Here is a 7120-nt window from a genome sequence, read left to right as displayed (position 1 = left end):
TTTGCCATTAAAGTACAATTCCAGCTCGACGATGCCAGTTCAATTGTATACACGTTAATAATCTAATTATAGTTTATAAAGTCAACATACCACCATACACAATCATGATTTATTTTTAAGAAATTGCTCCGCAGCATGGACTCACCAACACCATTACCGCGGTTGTTGACGGCAGGGCTGTGGATGATTTCATTCTCTTTGCTCTTTTGCTCCATGATTGCTCTCGTACAGGAGACCTGATTCCAGCACCTCCAGACTTGGGCTTGTTTAACAACACTTTTATAAATAACTTCCGTCTAAACCAAACAAACAAAGTCCCACCACCGGTCGTTTCACTTTCCTGAACCCGTTGCTTTTTTTTTCGGGAAGTTCTGGTTGACTGGCACGCGCGCCTTGGCTCACCGTTACCTACTCTTTCCGATTCCCAATTCAACAGTCAATCATCGTCTCGAGTCGCCGGGAGGAAATTTCCCCCCCAAAGCCTAAAGAGAAACGAACGCCCCAGGCTCCCCTACGGTGGTAAGGAGAGAACCCGAAGCCCCGAACCAGCTGAAACGTGAATTTAAACGTTAAAGTAAAACGTCCGTATTGATGAATTTTAATGGAAAACAAAAAGAGCAAACTCAGCTCTACAGGAGCAGCTCAGCAGCCGAAGAATGGGCTTTGGCAGTTGGTGGTGTGTTTTCAGTGCTGCAGCTATGCTATGTGCTATGCTGTGGTTGACGGTGGTGGTCGTGGTGGAGGTGATTTTGCCCAACGAAGAAGTAGCAGCGTATGAGCCTTGGGTTGCCGATCGCAGCCGAACTGAACTCTGTGCTCATGTTCTGTGTCTGGCGTTGGATGGGTATTGGGCTTAAAGGTAAAGCTAGCAGTGTTGGAAGATTTTACGATAACTGCCTTTGAGTTAATGTTGTTTTAACTTGGAGATGGTCAGTTTCAATGTAATTTAAATGCTTCCATTGCTTCTTTTGCATCGGCACAACAAGACCTTTGCGCTTGCTGGCAAATTCCACACATTCAGTATATTTTTTAAGTAGCTAATCGAGAAATTTATCTTTCTAGCATTTTCAAAACATTTTCCACCTTGTTTAAATATTGTAATCTTGCCACTATGGAGCAGTTTGCGTTGTTTTAAAGATTATTAACTGACACATTAAATTTCTAAATTTCACTGAAGCTGTTGAAGTGCAGTACTGATTTCTAAGTGTGTAAGCCTACACAATTTTTAACGTATACGATGTTGCCCAAGAATCTATCACTAAAGATCGAACGACAAAAGGTTCAATGGTATTTAATCGAGGTGTAGCTGTACATACCCTTCTTTGTAAATGGAGTAAAACATTATTCGAATGTTAAAATAAGGTGTAATAGGGTAGAGCATTATTTCGGCGTAAGTGTCTATTTCAAATCATCATATGTCTAACATCAAATATATCAATGACTTCGACGTGATCTAATCAATCACAATTCGAATTCGGTACGATTGAAAGTCCTAAACCTACAATACAATGTCTATAAGAACGCATTATATGAATATATAAATCTATTCTTCTCGAAAACAAAAGAAACGCTTACTAGTGAATCAATTTTGTCTCCCTTCATTCGTATGCCGAAGTGAATTCAATGGCGTTTCAATATGTTGTGACAGATTGGATCACATCATTCAATTTGCCATGAATCAATATTTTGAAAAAAAAAATCTTCTAGAACCTCAAAAAATAGCATTTTATTTAAGCTAAGTTAGTAAATTTAGAATGTGTAGCTTCATTTCCATAAAATCGCTGGAAGAAGGTCCTACTAAAACAACTCGACAGTTCGGTAATCATATTGTCGAGCAGTTGGGGCCTCCCTTAACTCAGTTGGTAAAGGTGCAGCTACAAAGCAAGGCCATGCTGGAGGGGGCTGGGTTCAATTCTCGGTCTGGTTTAGAAATTTTTCGGGTTGGAAAATTTCTCGACATCCCTGGGCATAGGGTATAATTGTACTTGCCACTCAATTATACTAATGCAGAAATGGTACAGATATTGAAAGCTCTCAATTAATAGCTGTGGAAGTGAATCTCAGAACACTCAGTTGAGAGCACGCAATAATCTAATATACGATAAGCACTAAGCTTGAAATGCAAAGAAGAAGAAGAATTGTCGAGCAGTTTTAAGCCGACCTTCGACTAGCGATTTTAAGAAAATTAAGCTAATGATTCCGGAATTTTCTAGCTAAGCATAAATAAGACCCTATTTTCTAGAGGTTCTAGAAGATTTGTCGTTTTCATAATACTGCATTTTAAACTGTTCGAATGATGTGATCCATTGAAACTTGTATGACGTAATTGGAGTCCAGAAGCGGTGTTAGATTTTTATGAGCATCTCAACAGTTTGTTACGCATTATCAAATCTATCTGTAAGTATTGAAAGATTAATCATTTTAGAAGTCATCTTTGATAGAAACATTGCATTATTTGTTCGTAATAGCATTATAAACATTCCATTATTTCGTAAATCGCTCATGTAAATTTTCTTCGCAGGTGAAAGCAACCTACATCTCAGAGTAGGCTGCGCGTGTGAACGAACATGACGTTCGTTTTTTTTTTCTCGGAGTTTTTTATGCTTATTTGGTTATTAATCCGGTTAACATTTTCGAAGATGGCCAAGAACGCGATTATCCGTTTCAAAAATAATCAAACCATCTATGCAGAAGAAGCCCTGCGAGAACTGCATCCCATCCCCAATAGATATTGGCTGTACGTTATGTTGCTGTACTGACTGTGATTTGCCACTGACAATCGGTTTCGAAAATGAAGAGGAACCTTTATTGGAACCAAGATATTCCATTGTTCGTCGTATTTGCGTCAAGAAATTGCAAATCCATTGGATCCAGCAATCAACTACAGCCTATTATCTGTAACCCAAGCCGGAGGATCACTACATTTGGACACTTCAAACTGGTTCTACATTGGACAGGCCTAGTTTCCCAAGGAACAATTGGTTGCATCAAATAAGCATATACGCCTAAGAGAAGCCTAATTACTGCTTCCCTAGTTGAATAATATACTTGTTGAATCATAACTTTAATAAAACATATTTCCATTTCATTAAATCCTTTTGTTCCACTACACATCTATGCCTGAAGTAATAGTTGATTAAATAATCTTACTAACAAAAAAGTTGCTTTTGTTCCAATAAACAGTGTATTAGTACAACGGTAAATGTTTAAAAAATCTATTTGACCTATTTTCTATTTAAGATATCCTCATCATGAAAATAGCATGAGTATGGCAGCTAATAGCGATATATCGGATTTAAGTGGAACATCGTGTACCTATATCTTTGAGGAAGTCAATGGAGAAGGCTTAGTAGACCTCGCAAAGCTGTCGATAACCCTGAAAAGGAGGACATCCAAACTGCTATCAAAGATTGGTATTTACGCCACAACATAACTCACAAAGCATTGAAAGATTTATTGCAACTTATGAGACTCCAATACAATGACCGACGATTACCCGCAGATCCTAGGACATTACTTGCTACTCCACAAGATACGGAAAAATTATGTATCGAAATGGCCGGTGGACAATTTTGGCATTTTCGACTCCAGAAGTGCTTAGAATATTGGTTCAATAATCTAGTTGAGGACAGTTCAATAAGTATCAACTTTAATATAGATGGACTCCCAATACACAAAAGCTCAAAATGCCAATTATGGCCAATTTTATGCAACGTGCATGGCGCACCTAGTCTGAAACCGATGCCTGTGGGAGTTTTCTTTGGAAAACACAAACCCTCAAACGTAAATGAGTTTTTAACGCCGTTTGTCAACGAAATTATCCCTATTCTACGGAACGGTATTGTTGTAAATGGCTGCACAATCAATATCAAAATTAGATGCTTCATTTGTGATTCTCCTGCTAGAGCTTTTGTAAAAGGTGAATCATATAATAACTTGATATTGTACGCTAAGAACTGACGAAAAGTTTCGAAAAAAAATTGTATGGGAAACATCACAATGGCGAGGAATCTCCTATCCTAAGAATTCATGATGTTGACATGGTAAAGGATTTTATTGTAGCTGATTCTCTCCATCTCCTAGAGCATGGCGTAATAAAACGACTTTTAACCGGCTGGAGAGATGGTAAATTGGGATTTACCGGCAAACTGAGTGCATTCCAAATCCAAAAATAAAATCAGATTGCCTTGCGAATTCCATCGTAAAATAAGATCTTTAGACTGCTTAGCTTTTTGGAAAGGCACTGAATGGCGAACGTTTTTGAATTACATCGGAATCATCGTACTGACTGATATATTAGAGGAAACACTGTACTACCATTTCCGTGTTTTGTTCACTGCGGTTACAATCTGTTCGTCAGACTTCTATATAAATTTAATACCGTTGGCGCAAGAGCTTTTTGAAAAATGTATCGAAGAATTCCAAAGCATCTACGGAGAAGAGTATATTACTAGTAATATACACAATCTAGAACATGTGGTAGCTGACGTTGAAAGGTTCGGATCTTTGGATTCCATTTCAGCGTATCCATTTGAAAATTATTTATGTCAGCTAAAAATATGCCTAAGACAAGGAAACAACTGTTTAGAACAAGTGGCCAATAGAATCCTGGAGAAAAGTACTGTGAAGGATACTCGAGAAACGCCCAAAGGACCATTTCCAAACTTGTTCAAGCGAAAAAATAACCTACATTGCTCAGTTAGAGATGGCTTACTAATAAATCAGTCTTTTGAGAATTCATGGTTTTTATCAAAACAGAATGAAATTGTTAAAATGTGTGATGTTTCATATGACGAGCACAATCAAATTGTAATGCAAGGTTGTTCCGTAGCATCACCTAGTGATTTTCTCATTTTGCCAATCCGCTCTTCGTACCTACGTATTTATAAGGCAAAAATTTCGTTTACTAATAGATGTAATCCGTATCGCCCAACAGATATTGCCTGTAAATATGTAATAGTAAGTTATAAGGATGGCTACCATGTTTTTGTACCATTGCTACACACATTTTTGTAAATCAGAATGGTCTTGTTAAAATACATGAAAGTTTCAGTAATCATAATAATGTTTGAAAAGTTCTGTTAGTCCTGGTTAAAAATTCGTGGTAGCTTTTTTGCTTCTTGCAAGTCTGTGCTTGAACCACTTGTATCAAATAAAAACTGCATTAGCGTAACTCACAGCGTGTAGAAATCAGAGGTTAAAAATACACTATAACTAAATTTTCATTTTAAAACTGCACATAATTTTAAAGTGCATCTACAATAGTTATTTATCGATTAGAACCACTCGATTCAAATTATTGATTATTAGGTCAAATTAAAATGAAGCTCACATTCCTCCACTTTGCTTACTAGCATCTCGTTATCTGTATCATCACTAGATGATGATTTGCTTGATTGTGAGTCATCGTCCGTGGAAATGCATTCTTTTCTGGTTTTGTTTGAATTTCGGGTCGAAGCATCAGCCGCTAAAAGTTCGAAAAATAATCAATAAATAATCAGCAGCAGATCAAAAATGCAATCAGAATTACCTTAAACAAGTTTGTTATTTGACCTCTTCGCTCTACGATGAATGCTAGGTTGACGCAACCCCTTAGCTTCACTCCTTTTTTTAGAATTTCGTGCCACTTGCTTGAAAAAATGTTCAAGCAGCTGTTGGGAGAACGTGGTATTTACACTATGGACGATTGCAAAAAAGTATCCAGAATGTTGGTACATTTCTTGATAGGCAATTTGATGGTCGTACTGCGACTAGCGCCACTTCATGATCATTTCAACATGATATTACGTTCGAAAAAATGGTCCACCAACGTGTAGGAGATGTTCAACCCGTTGCAGTTATCGCCAACGTAACCAATAACCTTTTTCATATAAGAGATCTGTAAATAAATCAAATACATGTCCTAAGAGCATTTAGATATCGAAGGAAGAGTTAACAATTTGCTTAAATTAGAGTTCAAAAAGCAATCGTATCACCATGAATACTGTAGAAATACAAACTTACGCATCGCTTTGTGTAGGTTTCATCTGCAAGGTTCTTTTCCAGCTCATGAATCTGTTCGGAGGATGACATTGGGGAAAAAGTAAACTTTTCGTCATTTTCATCAGACGGCTTTGTTTTAGCACGTAAAGCTGCTGCAAGTTTCACGTCTATGTCACTCTTGAACGCTGCCATCATGGGTCCCATTGCCGAAAGCAGTGCTTGCTGTATTTTTTAACACTCCAGTTCGATTTTTTCAGAGACAGCATTAACGATGTAATCAGCATCAACAACGGGCTATGGAAAATAAAATACGCTACCTAAGATAGGTGTAAAAATAGCATGAAGCAGTCCTACCTGTTGATAATACACGTATTCACCCTCCGCCATTATCGCTTGCATTTCATCTGTTGCCCGTTGTCCGGCTTCGGTACCTGTTGCCAGGTAAACAGATTGATCGGGCTGCTGCGTGGAAAAGATGTCATCTACCTGGTTTACACTTGAAGATCACAGCAAGTTACGAGCAAGAACCGGATGATTATGAGAACCATCCACGACCGATGTGACATTTGACTGCGGGCCTGTATGTTCCGTTCCGGTGTTCAGGTTAAGGTTAGGTTCATCAGCAGCGATGAATGTCGTACGAAATTTGTCATTCCCTGGAAAGTCAATATCCAATGTAAAATGAGAAAGATGAAACAGTATAAAAATCAACCATTTCCTGCAACCAGGTGGTTGAAACAAATCTTCTGCTCAAACCATCCTTTGTTGTCTTCTTCTGTTTCTTCTTTCGTGGAGCCGAATCAGAACTCTCTGTGTTTTGATCTGAAAGTTAAGCAGCTTCCATTTCGGCCTCCTCGTAAGAAGGGATATACTTCCTTTTTACGCTGCATGCAGATGCAATTTTACTCCAGCCACTGGTTGGCTCTGACTTCAGGTCCTTCCGTAGTTTGTTAGCATTTTTTCCGGCCACATTAAAAATCCATTACAAACCCAGCGATGGGGAACCGCTGTCAAGACGAGTTTTCCTGCCTCCTTTGTTTGCACAACATCGAAATAATCTGTAATAAGTAGTCGATGCATTAACTTTTGATAGATGGTGTTGATGATATTTTGTCAGTAATTTACTTTTATTTTGATC

The 7120-nt window shown here is 38.1% G+C and overlaps 1 pseudogene; it reads right to left on the bottom strand.

Annotated features, from left to right (window-relative positions):
- Nucleotides 1-5306: 5306 nt before the first annotated feature.
- LOC135708235 (uncharacterized) lies at nucleotides 5307-6464 on the bottom strand (annotated as a pseudogene).
- Nucleotides 6465-7120: the final 656 nt, after the last annotated feature.

Source organism: Ochlerotatus camptorhynchus, unplaced genomic scaffold (assembly GCF_037179485.1).
Source record: "Ochlerotatus camptorhynchus isolate MF236.1 unplaced genomic scaffold, CSIRO-AGI_Acam_v1.1 ptg000328l, whole genome shotgun sequence".
Taxonomy (NCBI): Eukaryota; Metazoa; Arthropoda; class Insecta; order Diptera; family Culicidae; genus Ochlerotatus; species Ochlerotatus camptorhynchus.
The sequence above is the reverse complement of the archived record's forward strand: the minus strand, read 5'-3'. Positions and strand labels throughout refer to the sequence as shown.